Below are 18,211 nucleotides of genomic sequence, written 5' to 3'. Positions count from 1 at the left end.
GCTTGTCCTGTTTCTTCTTGTCTAGTTTGGTTTCAGGGATTGAACTCAGGGGCACTCAACACTGAGCCTCATCCCCACCCTATTTTGTACTTCATTAGAGACAGGCTCTCACTGAGTTGCTGAGCACCTCACTATTGCTGAGGCTGGCTTTGAACTCACGATCTCCCTGCCTCAGCCTCCCGAGCCCCTGGGATGACAGGCGTGGGCCACCGGGCTGGGCTAGCAGCTTGTTCTGTATGTAGGGATGATGGAGGAAGAAATCACGCGTGTTACTCAGAGAAGGTGTGATGGGTTTCGGCATATAAAAATGGGCAGGGAGAATGTCGCTGAAAATGTTGACCAAGGCTGGAGCCTGACCCCCCGCCCCCCACAGGCCGGGAGTTCTCTGCAACGTTAAGTTAAAACCACTCTCCAGGCAGGGAGCCCCCTTCACCTCGAGGTTCCCCAGCGTCTTCTAGGCCCGTTTTCTTATTGCCCAGACCTGTTAGTGTGGGCCACCTTTTTTTAATAATTAAAAAGGAAATGAGAAGAAAAGAGTAAGAATGATTAAAAAGGATAAACCCAGACGATAGACCCTCGTCCTTTTCTATTGTGTTTTTTTCTTAAATAGAAGACAGGAGACGGGGAGGGGAGGAGAGACAGGAAGTCACACGCAGCCCGGGGCTAGGACAGGGCAGAGAGAAGCAATCAGAATTCAGGGCTCCCAAAGTCCACTCAGCACTTCCACAAAAGGAAGGATCTCAGCCCCATGTTGGCATCATGTGACCTCCAGGCGCTCAGGTCACTGCTGATTGGGCTGAGTTTTGTGTCCACATGACCCAGGGAGAGCCAATCAGAAGCTGAGCTGGGATAGGCTAGTTTCTCCAAGGAATTTGGTCCCCAGATGCAGAGGCTAGTGGGAGGGTGATGTGGTCTCAGAAACTAAGGGCCATTCAAAGACCATCACGATGGGCCATGGACAAGTGACACAGGGGAAGCTGCCTCCTGGTGACTCTTGGTGCTTGGTCCTTCCTTGGGGAGTCCAGCTGTGCTGCCCTTGGGTTTCATAAAAGATAAATGAATCCTCCCAGTAATTTCCCCTTTAAAAAAAAAATTGTAGTTGTAGATGGACACAATACCTTTATTTTACTTATTTATTTACATGTGGTGCTGAGGATGGAACCCAGGGCCTCACACGTGCCAGGCAAGTGCCCTCCCACTGAGCCACAGCCCCGACCCCCCGCCCTTTTTTTTAGCTTTGATCCTAAACTTAGCTGAAGTCCTTGAGGATGGGGACGACCTTTCCATTGTCGGTGATTCCGGGCCCACCTCTACTCGATTTTTATTTTCACTTTTTTCTGACTAGTTCCAGTTCTGGCAAAAGAGAAATAGCAGTTAACTAAGGCCAAAGATGGCCCTGGAGCGTGACTATTCGGCTGTGTAGGGCGCTGCCTGGTGTGTGTGTGGCTGGACCAGCGGGGCCATCCATCCCACGGGGCTTTACAGTCTCCTTCTGAACGCCAGGCGCTGGCCTGGGCTCTGGGGACCAACATCAAGCCTAAGCCCCGCTCTCTAAAGAAGAGTCCTTGCTTGGGCACTATTTTCCAAAGCAGATCTTGTATCCTTGGTGACAGTCACCTTTGGATGATCACTCTGGACTGGCCACTTGAACTGGAGACAATACATTAAAAAGCCACAGGGTGGTCACAGGCACCGAGAGCAGAGAGATGACCAAAGAATAGGGTCACAGAAGAAGCAGCCCCACAGGGAGAGACAGGAGTCACCACTTTGCACCAGCTGGCTCTGGGCTCTCCTTTACCCTGGCCACTCGCCTGCCCCGTGGGTCTCAGTAACGCCCGTCTCTGCCGAGTTGGGGTGGGTTTCCTCTGTTCAATGCCAAATGTCCTGAGATGACCCTGTTCATATGGACAGGCAGGAGATGGCAGAGCCAAAATAGACCGGCAAGTGTGCAAGTGGAGAAGAGACCCCACTGTCTCACCAGAAGCGGACGGCTCAGTGGGACTGCAGCACTGAGAGCTCTTCTAGGGGTCAGTGGGCGAGTTTGTTGACGCGAAGGCCCTGACAAGGCCTGCGTAGCTCCCAGACATTTGTGCCGGGTGCTCTGGGGCGGAGTCAGAGAAGACGGCCCTGTTCAGTCTGCCAGCCCACGGGAAGCAGGACTTCCCTCCCCAGCCTCCCGCTCCTCCCCAGCAAAGTGCAGCCGCTCAGTCTGAGGTGGGTGCAGCTGGCTGAGACAGGACCACGGTACCTTGGCAGAGGACTGGCCTGAGACCTGAGCATGGCGCCAGGCACCGACCTCCGGCTCTTGCCTGAGCAAAGAGTGTGTGAGGAGTCATCACGGAAAGCTGACTTCAGGAAGAGAGCAGAGGCCTGCGTAGCTCAGGGCAGTGGAGGCATCCGGAGGGCAGCCCGGTCCAGGGCCTGGTGCCTCCATGCATGGGACAGTGACTCCCCTCTTGCGCAGTGGACAAGTGAGTCCATTTTGTTTGATTTTTTGTGAGTGTTGTCAGTGCATTCAGACCTGAGCCACTCGTTCTAAGGTAAATCTCAAGAGGCCACAGCTCTCGGGCCTTTGAGGACCCTCTTCCCAGGGGATTCCCAAGCATGTTCCCCTGAAGTTTACTGTGTGGATATGAGGAAGTCCCTGATTCGATGTGCTTGGGACGAGTCCCCAGGCTAAACAAAGACATTTTTATTGAGCACCTATTATGTGCCACGTGCTCAGGATAAAGCCACAAAGAAACAGACCCAGTCCCTGCTGACTTGGGGGTTATGTTCTGGGTGGAAGGGGTGGGGGGACAATGAGAAATAAGCACATGATGTCACATTAGAAGAGAAAGTGACCAAGGTGAAGAAGGCGAGGTGATGAGGGGTCACTTTTGGGGGTGATCTGGAAATCCTCTGGGAGGTAACGGCGGTGATGAGTCCTGAGGCAGTCGGCACCCTCCTGGCTGTCCCCACCGCGGGGAGGGTGGATGCGTTCCAGAGTTCCTGCTGCCCGTGTAGACAGCAGTTCGTTCTCCCGGGCGATTTGTGAGATACCTCCAGGTCAAAAGCCATGCCCCTGCCTCTGGCAGAGTAGTCGACCAAGGACAGCCTCCCTCTGTTCCCAGCCAACCTTTGATGGAGTTTTAATAAACTACAATAACCTGGAATTTATTAACTGTACCATACAGGATAAGGGAATGATAATGAGGGGAGGTGCTTACAAACTCCGACTTGGAGAAATTTTAGGTTATTTAAAAGCATCCTTAGAAACGATGAAGGGTAGAGAATAAAATAAGATGACTAGAATGCCATTTTGGAAGCAAACATGATGATACCGCTTTTCCCGGCTTATAAATCTTCTCAAAAAACAATGTCAGAAAATACAGCCTGCGTCTCCCAGGTGAGCTGCGCTCAGCACCGTGTAAAACTGCAGAATTGTGCAGGAACCTCAAACCAAGCGCATCTCCTCAGTATCCGTCCTGAGGTGTCTTATTTCCAAACGTATCCTTGGTCAGCCTGCCCAGTCCAGAAAAATCATCAGCATCTACCTTAAGAAAACACAGACGAGAAAAACGACGTGACACCCAGTGCTTTCTTTTACCTTTTGGATGAGATCTGACAGCCCACGTGTGTGGCAAAGAGGAACCGAGTGACTACGGGATACACCACGGCTGAGTGGATGCGCCTGCCTGGTCTGATTTCCTGCCCCTTTCAGAGTCACACTGGGGAGTGAGAACCCTGCATTTTTTTTCTCTCTGTTTTCTGACAAATTAGTTGTCAGTTTTCAAAATCAGATTCAAAGTCCTGGTCCACAAGTTGCTTCTGAACTGGACAGGACAGGCCGTCTGAGCGTGGTAAGTTCATTCTAGCCCCAACTGGGTTCTTTGACATCAGGACCAACCAGCAGGAAAATCAGGGCACAGAAACACAGCAGCTGAGGGCCAAAGGCCAAAATCACTAATGACTTTAAAAGGTAAGGCTCAGCGTATCGAAAACATCCATCTAGTAATCAAAATAGCACAGGGAAAAAAAATCAGGACAAAAATACAGGGCAATTTGGATGTTTATTTTTCAAGCTAAGCTTAGAAAATAGAAATGTTTTATGGCCTAAAATTTTCCCATTGGCTGAGTACAGTGAAAACTGTCCATCAATCTTCCCTTCGGCCTATAATAGGAAGGTCTCCCGGGGCCACTGGGAGCCAGGAATAAGAGCCAAGAGGAAGAGTGGAAGGACATTGGGGAGCTAGGGCCTGGGGTCTGTGTGTGAGCAGGCGGTGCCCCGGGGCTCTACTTCATTAGAGTTGAATTCTTAGATACGCACAGTTTAATACGTTCTTCCATTGACTAAACGCTGGGCTCAATGGAATATGATTTTACCACTACAGATTGCTATGAGTGGGGGTTTCCAACCTTGGCACATCTGGGGCTGATAACTTCACAAGGGGCAGAGGGTGGTGTCTTAGGATGGTCCGCAGCACCAGGCCTCTAGGTGCCGGTGGCCTCTCCCTATTTTGTGGAGCCATGGTTTGTATCTTGAATGTCCTCCAAAGACCTGTGTGCTAAAAGGCTTGGTCACCAGTCTGGGGCACCATTAGGAGGTGGTGAACCTTTAGGGGACGGGACCGGTTACAGGAAGTTGGGTCACTGTGGGCGTGCCCTGGAAGGGGACTTTGGGATCCTGGCTCTGTTCCTCTCTCTCTACTTCCCAGTCACCATGAGGGTGCAGCTCCCCCCACCACGTGCTCCCCCTCCCATGACGTTCTGCCTCACCACAGGCCCAGAACAATGGCACTTGTTAACCCTGAACCGAAACCTCTAGAATCATGAGCCTGAGGACCCCTTCCTCCTCACGGCACTTTATATCAGGCATTGATTGGACACACGCAGCCATCAAAAAGGTGTCCAGACATTGTCAAGAGCCACCTGGGGTGGGGTGGGGGGACACACACCTGGTTGAAAGCCACAGCTTGAAGTCTGCCACGGGAAAATGCAGTACGGGGAAGCAGAAAAGTTCCTGTCACCAGAGCAGAAATGTCTGTGTTTGTCAAGTGGACATTGATGACCGTGCTGGGTCACCGACTGGGGGAGAGACGGGGGTGTGCTACCTGTGGAAACGCTCCAGGAGGTTGGGTTGTGAGCGGAACTGGTTCATGCTGTCCTACTTCCTTGGGCAGGGAAGGAAAACTGAAACTGAGAGGTGTTTGTCTAGGGGCCACCCCAAGGCCGAACAGACCTCTGTGTTTACCCAGACGCGGTGCTTTCCACCTGAAAAACAAAGGGCACAGGAGCCTCCCCAGGGACCCCTGAGAGGGCACCTTGTGAGGAACGACCCAAACAGTGACCTCGGTGGATTAAAGCACAGCTACACGTCCTTAAATCTGACATTCTAATGATATTTGTAAAAAACTCAGGAGTCACTTCAGGCAGGTTTTTTTTTTTTTTTTTTTTAAACTTGAATATCAGCACATAAAGGGAAAGATCCAGTCATTTATTTCTGGTTTTCCTGAACAAGCTGCATTCCATGATAAATAGTTGGTGAAAGAAAATCCCTTCTAGAAGAATTCTAGCTGATCATCACCCAAAGAATAACAATTATAGAGCGGATGGTGGTGAGCGTGGACAATGTAGCGTGTACACACCGAGGGATGACACTCAGCCTGAAGACGGGGGAGACTGACACGTGGTACAACGTGAGGAACCTTGAAGACGTTATGGGAAGTGAAATCAGCCCGGCACAAAGGGACACATGCGATGAGGTTCACTGTATGAGGCAGCAACTGTCGTCAGATATAGAAACAGAACGTGGACACGGTGGCCGGGGCCTGGAGGGGAGGGGAGCCGGGGAGCTGTGTTTCATGAACACAGACTTTCAGTTTTGTGAGATGAGACATTTCTGGAGATTTTGGTGGCATCACGTGAGGATACTTAACACTCCCAAACGGGACACTTAAACATGGTTTCCAGTGGTAAGCTTTATGTGTATTTGACCACGATTTAAATTAGAAAGGAGAACTTCTTGAAGGAATTAAAAAAAAAAAAAAAAAGAGTTGATGGAGATTTTAAAATGGATTCAGCTTGTCAGCACAGACCCTGCTTATTAATCTTGGCATCATCAAAAATGGACACCCCATGGCAGGACACAAAAATCAACACAAAAACCTAGGAGCTTTTTGATATAGCAATAGGGAAATTGCTGAAAAAGAAGTCAAGAAAGTCATCCCGTTCACAATCGCCACAAAATCAGGAAATAAACAAAATGCCTGGAGTAAGTGTGACCCAGGAAGTGAAGGATCTCTCCAACAAAGACCACAGAAGGCAGAGAAGGAAACTCAAGAGAACATGGAAAGGTAGCCCATGTTCATGGATGGGAATAATCACGATTGTTCAAATGTCCATCTACCCAAAGCAATCTACAGAGTCCATATAATCCCTATCGAAACACCAAGGGAGTTCTTCCCAGAAATATAAAAAAAAAAATTCCAAAAACTTGTACAGAGCACAAAAGATTCTCCACTAGCCTCTCAGCTGCCCTGAGCAGAAAGAACAAAGCTGGGGGCATCATGATACCTGACTTCAAAATATACTGTGAAGCGAGCCATAGGCGACTCCACAGCACAGCACGGGCCCAGGAGCCGACACCCGACAGAACAGAGTGGATGAGCCCAAGGAGCCTGTATTTTTACGGGCAGCTGATTTTTGACAAAGGCAATCAGAACATATGTTGGAGAAAGGAGATTCTCTTCAATGAAGACTGCTAGAAAAATGGATATCTGTACGCAGAAGAAAGAAACCCACCCTTGTCTCTCACCATGTATACAAACAGCTGCCCGGTGTCACGGGCTCATGGATGGGGGCGGGGGAGCCACAGCCCTCAGCCCCCCCTACCTGTCCTGGGAAGAGGAGGGTTTTAAATCCTTCTTTTTTCCCTGTACCAGGAATTGAATCAGGGAAGCTCTCCCACTGAGCCACGTCTACAGCCCTTTTTATTTTTTATTCTGAGACAGGGTCTCACAAGGGTTGCCCAGCTGGCCCTGAACTTGCAATCCTCGCTCTGGAGTCACCGGGATCACACAGGCACCACCACGCCTGGTTCACAAAGTCCCCTTGACCAAAGGACTGAGTCTAATCTGACCTCTGGATCCAACTACTAGATTGTGGGAGACACAGGGACGAGAGGGACAGGTCACTAAACCATAAGGACGCAACCGGCAAAACCAGGGTGTGACCCGCTACAGAAGGAAAGAACCGGATTCTCATGAAAGAATCAGGGCCTGGGGCTGGGGATGTGGCTCAAGTGGTAGAGCGCTCGCCTGGCATGCGCGGGGCGCTGGGTTCAAGCCTCAGCACCACATACAAATAAAAGAAAGATGTTGTGTCCAACGGGAAAAAAAAAATTGATATTAAAAAAAAAATCAGGGCCATTGAAAATAGGGGGAGGGGAGTTATAGGATAAGGTGCCCTCAGACACACAGAGAGCAAACACAACTCCCTGATTTCCACCCTAACAGTCAGTCAAAGCACACCTTGGAGAAAATCAAGGAAATACACGCAGGAAGTCGTATCACGTTCGGGAATCGCATTAGTATGTGTCCATGTGACAATGTCGGGGGTGTAAGCTCCTTTCAGTCAGGAAGGACTTATGGGTGAAATGACCTGATCTGCTTTAAATGAACCCAGAAAAATGAAATCAGGAAGGAAGAGAAGAGAGATGAAATAAGATTGGGAGTCGGTGAAGCTGGGTGACAGGTGCCTGGGGTTAATTACACTCCGTGCTCTACTTTTGTATGCATTCCAAAAATTCCAAATTTGAAATTTCAAAAATTCCAAAAATTCCGAAAAATTTTTTTTTTCAAAAAACATATATTTTTTTAAAGTAAGCAGTCCCAAAGGAACACACACACACACACACACACACACACACAACAGGCAGAGCGAGCTTCCCGTCAGGTGTAAGCCCAAACGCGGGCCTCTCTGAGGACCTATTTGGGGGAATTTATAGGTGCTAGAAATTGGGGGGAGGGGTGAGCAGGTGGGCACTGGGCCCGTGCGAGTGAACTGGCCGAATCTAAAATGCGGTATTGAGCCGGCACCTCCAAGGCACCACCTGTCCTGGGAAGAGGAGGGTTTTAAATCCTTCTTTTCTGAACTACGAAAAAAGGGAGTGTGGGGGGCTCTGGAGGGAAAAGACAGTAACAGGCAACGATCATAATGATGTTGATCCTCAGCGCGATGAATTTGAAACCACGCAGGGCTAGTGTTCAAGTCTGCAATCCATGCATTCAACGGGGAAACTCCGAGAAGCAAGTATAAGTTGAGAAACCAGCCTCTGCCTCAGAGCACAGCTGTCCAAGGAAGGGACATGACCCCTGTCCTTGGAAAACCCCACTGAGCACTCCTAGGCACATACCCACCTGCTGAGTTGTTTATATACTATAACAGGAGAGATCTGAGGCACCTGGTGTCCCTACTCAGTCAGGCTAGGTGAGGACCCATAGCAACCCCATAGCAGCCACCAATCAGCATGAGACAGGGAAATACCTGGGATGCCAGATGACCCCCCAGTAGTTTATGGTGGTTGATAACATGTTGGGAAACCACGTAGTTCAGCATGTACTCCCCTCATGGCTTAAACCAATCAGTTCAAAGGAATCCCCCTCTTGTACTCACCAATCACCCCTCCCCAACTTGTTCCCGCCAGTGAATATGCTAATCATGTTTTAGAGTTGTTTTATGATTTTCCCGCGGTGTGTGATGATTTGCTAAGAGATGCTATGATGTATGTGAAGTCCCTGCCTTCCCCAAAGAGTGTATAAAACTGCTGCAAACCCTGGGCTCAGGGCCTGTCAGTGTCACCAGTTGCTGTGTGTGTGCACGGAGGACCAAGCTAGCTCGCAAAAAACACCTCTTTGCTGCTTACATCAATCTTGGTCTCTGGTGGTCTTTTGGGGGTCCCAAATTCGAGCATAACAAGTGGTCACAGTGGTGGCACCCTTGACATCCAGCTAAAACAAAGAAAAACCCCGCCTGGAGCCAAGCAGCCAAGAATCAGACCTCTCCGGAGTCCCACAGATGAAGTTCAATCAAAACCAAGATCACCATCGATTTACAAAACCTAGAGAAACAGCAAGAGTCCGCAGAAAGAACATGGGGATGGGCCGCCCTCCTGCCCTCCCAGAGGACCGCCCCCCAGAGGACTTCGGATGCAGGTCAGATTCCACATAACTATGTGCAAAATATTTTTAAAAAAAGGATTTTTAAGTGAGAAAAAAAATGAGGTCCGTCATTTAACCTCAAGAGTTTGGGGGCCCCCACTTGAATCTAATGTATGAAATATGATATGTCAAGAGCTCTGTAATGTTTTGAACAACCAATAATAAAAAAATAAAAAATAAATAGAAGAGTTTGGCGGGCCCCAGGAAGATCTATTAAATGCTTCTACTTCGACACTTCCACTTTGGTGGGAGAAGCTGACTTATCTGCATAATTGAGTTACACCAAGGGTAAAAACTCCAGCGCTTACAGAACCCAGAGAGAGACGTGGATGCAGGAGGGGGCCAGGGGGGACCTGGGCTGTGTCTGAGAAGGCAGCCTTTCCTCAGCCTGGGCACAGGGATAAAGCTCAGGTGCTGACAGATGATTCGGTTTCCAATTAAAAATACTGATTTGCACATATTGCCATCATGGTAGGTATCTGACGTTTCTTTCACCCAGTATCGATTCTCCTCTCTTCTAAAATATTGTAGTGTTACCATTCTCCTCTGGGGACCACTGCCTTCTCTCAGTCTCAGTCCATTCTTTCAGGGTCTTCCATCTTTAGTTGCAGGGGGTGGGTGTGTGACTCAAGTTAGGCCCATTCGAGCAGGGCCACCTTCTGGGCCATAGCCATTGGCTCAGGAATGGGCCTGAGACCCAATGAGAGAAAGTGAGAAGCAGTGAAGCCTTTTGACAAGACTGGGAAAAACACTCACTATTCATCATCAAATTCAAAGTGAGAGGTTGTAAGGGTTGGATCTGTGGCAGCCATTTTGCGGCCGTAAAATCTGAGGTTGGATCCATGTGGTTAAAAGCATTGCTAAGGGCTAGAGAGAGACTGAGACCGGAAGACGACACTTGGGCCCAGTTACCCCTTTTCATCTAGGGTAACAAGTGAATTTGCCTTCATGCCCAAACCAGTTAGTTGGACTCTGTCACTGTAGAGATGCCTTGTCTCTTCAGTCTTGAGCACTATGAAAGCCAATGGTGGGCTTTCTTTGCATCTCACACCTTCCTCCCACCCTGTACTTAGCCCGTCTTCCAGCCTCTATCCCCTTGGTCGCTTCTGCCCACCATGTTTCACACCCTCCTACCCCTGAAATCCTGCTCCTCCTTCCAGACTCAGGTCAGATGGCTTCCTGTACCTTCAAGCCGTTGCTGGCCCCCCTGGGCCTCTACAGAGCGCTGGCCTCTTCGGCTGGGATCCTAATCACCCAGGGCCATTCCTGTCCCCGAGCTTCCTGGCAGTGGTCCTGATTCAGACCCAGCTTAGAGGGGGCCATCTGACAGACTTAGGTTTCAGGGAAACAATCCGTGCTTAGGAGAGGTCAGAAGGCAGGTGACAGATGAGGACTGGGGGAGGGATTAGAAAGAAAAGAACCATTGTTCCCCAGAAAAGAGCCTGTGCTGAGCGCCAGGAGGAGGAGGAGGAAAGACGGGACACGTTAGACCAAATGGAACGACTGGAGGACACCTGAGTAGAACTGTCTAGAAAGGCCCCCAGGTGGATCTGTGAAAGGAAGAGTCAGGAAGGGCCTGAACCAAGAACAAAGTATTTAAACCTGGAGCCACTGACAGGAGCAACGCACACAGATGGCAGCGAGAGCAGGGGCCCCTCCAGAAGACGAGGGAGGTGACGACGGCTGAGGTCACCCCAAACCAGACACCTGGGAGGCACTTCCGACGAGAGCCTTCTCCAGGGACAGGGCTCTTGCTCCCTTGCCACAGGAGAAGCCAGGGCCCCCGGCCTCCTGGGATTTGCTGTTCAGCAAGCAGACACAGGTAGGCCCCCCACCACCCCCAGGAGGCCAGGCAGTTGGTAGATGTGCCCAAAGTGCCACCAGGAGTCAAAGGCCAAAGGAAGCCTGGTGTCCGCTCCTGAGCCAGGCAAGCACGTCTCTCTTCTCACTTCCTAAGTCCCATCGAGCCCCACAGAGCTGGTCCACGGCTCCCAGCCTCCTGCCTGAGGCCAACTGCTTCTTCAGACGTGGGACCAGCCAACCCAGATCAGAGGAGGACTCTGCTTAAGGCTCAGACAGAGCAAAACCTCCCCACTGCAGAGGCTCCACCAATTTCAGGGGTCCCTGCCCTCGAAGAGACCCACAAGGGTCTCCTTGTTCCTCAACTCATTCATCGAACTTTAAAAAATGCATTTATTGAGTGCCAGCTACATATCAGGTACTCGTCCAAGCACCTGGGATGTTGGGAGGACAAGAAAAGGACCTTCTCCACCTGGAGCGTAGCTTCCAGGTCACATCCCATCCTCAGACAACCCGCAAACCTGCAGGAGTGGCCCAGGAATTTGGTGATTCTGAGTTCCAACAAGGGGCCAGGTTCAGGACCTACCGCCCCAGGGGACCCCAGGTCAACACTCCGACTGTACAGGAAAGGAGAATCGTATTTAAAAGCGCAGACTGGAGAGTTCAGATGCTGGGAGGGGCTGTGGACTAGTGCCAGCTCTCAGGAGAAATCCTAAAGCTGGACACACACCCTGTGACCTAGTGATCCACCCAGGTGTGTGTGCAACAGAAACGCGCTCATGTACTCCCTGAAAGACACACAGTCACCATGGGGATGGGTTCCAGAATCCCCACAGATACCCAGATCCAAGGATGCTTAAGTTTTCTCTGCAAAACGGTGTCATGTTTGCAAATAACCTATGCAGACCCCCCGCCCCGCCCCAATGGACTTTATTCTTTTCATCAGTCCCGTTTTTTACTTTGATGAACTCTGACAATCACGTATACTATAGAGCTGTCACATACAAGCCACAGAACACCCTGCATTTTGTCTTTCCAGCCACTGCCCTTCCCTCAGGCAACAGCGAGAACTCTGCCGCTCTAGATGGCTTTTCCTATACGCAGATTTCAGTCAGAGCAATATATGTCTATGCATGGTGTTTGTTTTTCAAGGATTTTAGAACCATCCAAGTTGTGTGCATTGGGATTTCTTCCCATTTTATTACTGAGTTGTTTCCCGTGGTATAAATATACCTCCCTTGGTTCATTCTTCTTTGACAGACATTTGGTGGTTTTTTTTTTTTTTTTTCAGCATTAATACTTCCCGATAACACTGCCCTTTGGAGTGGAACAGCCAGAAGTTGAATTTTGGAACCTCCTTTACAAAAATTGTCACTGGGCAGGCCGCCTGACCTCTCTGTCCTTCAGCTCCCCCTTTCTGTAAAAGGGTTGGGCTAAGAATTAAATAAAACTGCGCATGACGTGTGGCTGCTGCCTAGTGCGCCTTAATACACATCAGCTGGCTGTGTTAGCCACACCCATGAAGGGTCACTGGGACATGCAAAAAATAGTGGGGGTTTGCCCAGGTGCCCAGAAGTAGAACAGGTGCCGCCTTGTAGACTACTGGGTTTCTAGAAATCTCTTCTAGATGGTCACCAGGGGAGGGACCTCAGTCTATCTCCAATATCCACATCTATAAAAGTCCAGGGCAGCTGGACAGATGATACACGCCGTGCAGAGATCTGCTTTGCTTGGGTTGGGGACACTGAGTCTTGATGCCAATCAAAGCTTCTCCGGGGTGTTTGTGACCAGGGCTGAGAATGGAGCCATCCTTCCACGGCAGCAGGAGGAAAAGCAACCGTCACCAGCGACTGCAAACACTGTGGAGGGATCCCCCTGTGGCAGGCACGATACTCACTCCTGATAACCACGGAATCCTCGCTGTTGATGCAGTTATTACCACCATGTTACAGAGGAGGGCAAAGGCAGAGACAAAATTAGAAAACAAGCCAGTCTTCAAAGGTGGAATCATCACTCCTGGCCTGCAGCTTCCTAACAAAATGCACAGGCACAACAGGAGGAAGCAAGGGACCGACTTTGAAGACTGATTGGCAAGAGAAATGCTCCCAACTAGCCATGAGTCTGCAGGAGACCCACCCGGCTGCAGGTTTCCTCATCCTGACCAGGGATCAGGCCCCAGCTGTCCTTTCCGCATTCTCCTAGGCCTCTGTGAGCGTCTCCTTGCTGTGAAAGTCTCTGTTTGCTCAGCTTCTATGGCCAGCTTATCAGCGGGCCAGGCAGACTCTAGCAGGCCCTCTGCCCTGTTACCCTGCACCCTGCCGGCTATTTCCTGCTCTACCACACTCTTTATTCCACTCTCTCCCTGGTACAGGGCTCTCCTGCCTCCCCTGGGTAGGGCCTAAGGCCAGCTCTCATTCCATGCTGAAACACAAGGGCAACAGAAGCATCAGCCAGGTCTCCAGGGAGGGGACCAAGGCAGCCCAGGGAAGGTGGCTGGGAGGAATGAGGTTTTCTGGGAGAAGTTATAGGAGGAAGCCCAGCCCCCAGGGTGCAGCAGTTGGAGAGGGTGGCGGGCCTGAGCTGGCCCCTCCTGACTCATGAACCCTTCCCCGTGCCTCGGCCCTTGGAACAGACAGAAGTGAGGGAGAGCAGGTGGCCAGCAGGTGTCATCTTGTGGCTGTGACAGCTGTCACCTGTAGCCCCTCAGGGGAAATGCCTTCCCGGTGACACTCAACTACAGATGCTCCTTATCTTACATTGGGACTACATCCTGGTGAGCCCGTCGTAAATTGAAATAACCAAAGCTCAAAAACACATTGATTTTGTGTAATTCACCGCAGTGTACTACAAAGAACTGTTTCCTCCTGTGATGCTGCAGCCCACTGCCTGGCAACGAGAGGGAATGTCATCCTTGCAGGTGTCACCAACCCAGGGAAACACCAAAATGCAAAATTCAAGTATGGTTTCTACTGAATGCACATCACTTCCACACATTATAGATCCTAAGCTGGAGAACATCTGCACATTTAATTCTGTCTGATTTTCTAGATTTTGTGACCTCAGGCATATTCCTCTGCATCTCTAGGGCTTATGTCACCATTAAGGACACGGCAGTGATTTGCTAGAGGTAATGATCACTGCTAATATTTTAGGTGGCTCTCTGCCTCAGTCACTATCCTCCGTGCTTTTCCCACACACACAGTTATGACAAGGTTAAATGTGATCGACCAATATGAAGGCCAGTACCCAGGAGGTACAAAGCCCTCGGTTAACATTAAGTGTACTGAGGACAGCTAGGGACAATGGAAATGTTCTCAGCCCTTCAGCTGCCCACACTTCCGATTTTAACATGGCCCTAGAAGGTATCCAGAGCTCAGTAAAATGGCTTGGGTTACAGGCACAACCAAGGAGTCCAGATAGTCTAGACACCTCTGATCTTTAAGGAATGTATCTTTAATACCCATTATTGTTTAAAAAGAAAACGCAAAGCACTGTGTTATTATTGGGTGTTTTATTTGGTTTCAGTAGAGAAAAGGGGTCACGCTCAGTTGGATCTGGAGAAGCTCACATGCTCAGGAGGTCATGGAAGCATTCGGGGAAGGGAGGATCCAGTCAAGCCCTGGCAATCTCTGCTCCAGTGGCTCTGAGTGTCAGTTCTGCTCTCGGTTTCGAATTTCTTCATCGAGATGGGGCATGATGACGAGACACCATCTCTAAAGCCTGGCAGATGCTGTGGGCTGTTCTCGCTCATGGCTGGCATGTGCTTCACTGGTAGTGAGCAAGTCTGAGTCCTGGGCACAGTTTGAAGACAACGGTTGGGGCAGAGAGGAGCATAGAGTGGTGGAGATGGCAGGGGGTTGGCGGTGGCCTGCTGGGCCGGGCAGCTGGCTAGAGAGGCCAGTGTAATTGATTTCCCTGGTGGCTCTCTTCTGTGGTCTTCCCGTTGACCAGGAAAGGGTCAGCCACGGTTCATCTTTCTTGGGAACACATACTGAGTTTTTCTGCGGGTACCTCGGCCACTTCCTGCGGGTTAGATGAGGCCTTCCCCAGGAGGGGTTGGGGGTGCTTGGACAGCAGATCAGATCTGCACATCTTCCGGACACCACCCCTCCCCTCGTCCAGGTCAATTCTGGGGTCACAGTTTGACACTCACAGGGACCCAGGGGATGTCTGCAGAGATGAACAACAGAAGGCAGGGGCAGTGGGGCCCTGGGTTTGGAAACGCGTTTCCCCAACTCGGGGAAGAGCCCCCGCCCTTCAAGACAGCTCACAGGACCCCAGCCTCCCCCGGGTCGCCCCCTCCTCACAGGTGATGGTCCTCCGCTTACTCTTTCGGTTTTGGGGTCTGTAAAGAGAGGGTGGAGATTCGGGAGGGGCGTGGTGCTCACCTCGGAGCGGCTGCGGGTCGGCTCCTCTGTCCTCCTGGCGCCCCGCGCCTCGCGCCCGCCATGGACTTAGAGCAGAGGTCACAAACGGGACTCTTGGGTCGTCTCTGCTCCTTCCTCGCTCTAAAGCCTCGTGTGGTCGCGGCGCCCAGGTTTCCCGTCCGTGAAGGGGGACCCGACCGGCTGCGGACGCCTGCAGCGCCCGGCGACTCTGCCCGCAGCCCGAGGATGCTGCGCGCGTGACCACGCCCCCCGCCGCGTAGACCACGCCCCTCACCCGCCGGGCCTGGCCGCGCGGCGTTGCCATGGGGACGCGAGTACACAGGCGGGGCGGCCGCGCGGGGAGCGGGCCACCAGCTGGAGACTCCGCGGAGCGCGGCCCGCGGCCTGGCCGCTGAGCGGGCTGGCGCTTACCGAGCCCGCGGGGCTCTCGGCCGGGAACTGGGCGGGGGGCCAGGTGAGTGCGGCTCGCCAAGGGGAACCGAGGACCACCGGGCTGGAGGGAGGAGGCGGGGGTGACTCGGTCCCCAGGAGCACCCAGAGGAGTGGCCCCTATACCCTCCCTTCCTCCCCAACGCAGCCACCCTGTCCCCCACCCCCCCCGCAGGTAGCCCGCCCAGGAGCCTTAGGCCACTAGGATGTCCAGGGGGTATGGCAGGGATTAGGAGGGAGCCCCAGCTGCCCATGATATGGAGGACACCTGCCAGTGGCCAGAGAGAGCCTCTTACCTAACCTCGCCTTTCCAGGTGTCCCCTGGAGAATCTTCTGCATCTCCCAGGCCACCTCTACCTTTGGCCTTCATAGAAATTTAGCTTCCGAATCTCCGTTTGACCCATCTTTGGCAGGAGGAGTTCAGCTCTTTGGCTCTTTACTCTGATCAGCGGCTCCATTTCTCAAGTAAAAGCTCACTTAGAGCTTAACATATTCGAGTTACTTTCTGCAGTGTTTTCAGGCAAGTGGGTGAATGCACAGGACAAGATTAAAGTGGAGAGCCATCGCCTGACCCAGACAGCTTTAAAAATAGACGCTAAGTTTTCCAAAATGTCACTGAGGCTAGACCCTGAAGGAAACCTGAAAGGTGGTTACCCATCAGAGATTAGGAGGTTGCAGACTGACTTGGGGGCATTGTTTTGTAATTTCATTTATTCAGTAAGAATTTGCTGCCAGGCCTGGCAGCTCTGAGGGCTGGAGATAGAGTAATGAGCAGGAATTAGAGAGGGCCTGAGATTTTACCCCTATCTGCAAGCTAACAAACTTAATAGATGCTGGCAGAAGGCAGGAGACTCCTGGGCAAGAGATGGAGAACTTTATTACTCACCGCACAGCCAGGCTGTGCGAGCTTCCTGTGGCAATGGTTCCTCTGGTCCCGCAAGCCCTGCCCAGTGAATGCAGCTAGTGAGTCTGAGTTCCAGCTAAGGCACTCCGAGCCCAGGGAACTCCAGTCTCATAAAGGGACTGCGAGCAAACCTTGGCCCTAGAAGAGGACATTACCTTTATGATATGCAAATTTGCCCCCTGCCCTAGAGGGAGACACTATCTCTAACCTAGTAATTCCATGCAAAGGCCAGAAGTTCTCTCCCTGCCCCTTAACTTCTGGGTGAACTTAACCTCTCTGAGTCTGTTTCATCATCCGTAAAGTAGGGACCATACCTTGCAGGGTTGCTCTGAAGATGCAGAGTAATCATGTGTTCAAGGGTGACAAGGCCTGGCACTCAATAAGTGACGACAGAGATGATGATGAGAAGCAGAGCCCCCGAGAGCTGCTACCATCACAGCTAGGTGACTATTATTTTTATCTTTAAGTCCAGCTACTTTGCATTTCAGTGCCTTCTCAGTTGAAAAGAAAAAGGAGGGACGTTGTTCCTCCACGTGACATTGATGTACGTGGACGTAGCTTGATCAGAGTTCAAGCAGCAGATGAATTGTTATCAGCATTTTACAGACTTCTGAAGTCTCCAAAGCATTCTGAAAAAACATGTTTACAACTTATTCTGAAATGCATCAAAGTATAAGACAGACAGTGGTGTCTACTTCTTTAAAGTTCTCTGTAGGTTTAACATTTTCATAATAAAATGTTGGAGTGGGGATATATGCAGAGTCCTGATCCCGTGATCAAGCTATAACCTGTTATCTTTTTTTGTCTAGCCAAGTATGTAAAGAAATGCAGGAATTTAGAAAGAAAGTATCTAATGCCTGCTTCTTCAATGACTAGCTCTCTGCACTTCAAGCTCTGTGGAAGCCTGGGGTTCAGAGTTCGAGAAGCCCAGGCTAACAACAGCATTAATAGCAGTAGTACTAATCTGTGTGCAAAGTGAGCTCCGTGCCATTCTCCGTATTTCACATGTATTATTGCAGTTAATCCTCACCAAACCCATTTTACAGATGAGAAAACTGGGGGGGCACAGAGAGAATAAGTAACCAGCCAAGGTCACAGAGCTAGTCAGTGCTTGGTTAGAAATACTGACTGTGAATATGTCAGATAACTAAATGGATGAGTGGTGGGTGGCAGTTATCAGTGGGATTCAGGTTTGTTTGGGGGTTGTTTCAGCTTTGGTTTGTGCCCTGAGTGCCACAGCAAATGTCTTCTGTTTGATTATCAGACCCAAACTCTTCTACGTAAGGCAGCACTGTCAGTTAGCAGAGACGCCGACTTGGCTTGGTGACCACGGTCAAGTCCGTGGCCCACTGCCATCTGCAGACTTTCCCTTTGCTTTCAACTCTATGGGGATTTCATTCATTCTAAAACTGATGCTGTTGAGTAGCTGGAGGGCTGCATGTTTCTAACAAAATTCTTTCTGAAAACCTCATACAGGAAAAGAGAAGAGA

Source organism: Callospermophilus lateralis, chromosome 7 (assembly GCF_048772815.1).
Source record: "Callospermophilus lateralis isolate mCalLat2 chromosome 7, mCalLat2.hap1, whole genome shotgun sequence".
Classification (NCBI taxonomy): domain Eukaryota; kingdom Metazoa; phylum Chordata; class Mammalia; order Rodentia; family Sciuridae; genus Callospermophilus; species Callospermophilus lateralis.
The sequence above is the reverse complement of the archived record's forward strand: the minus strand, read 5'-3'. Positions refer to the sequence as shown.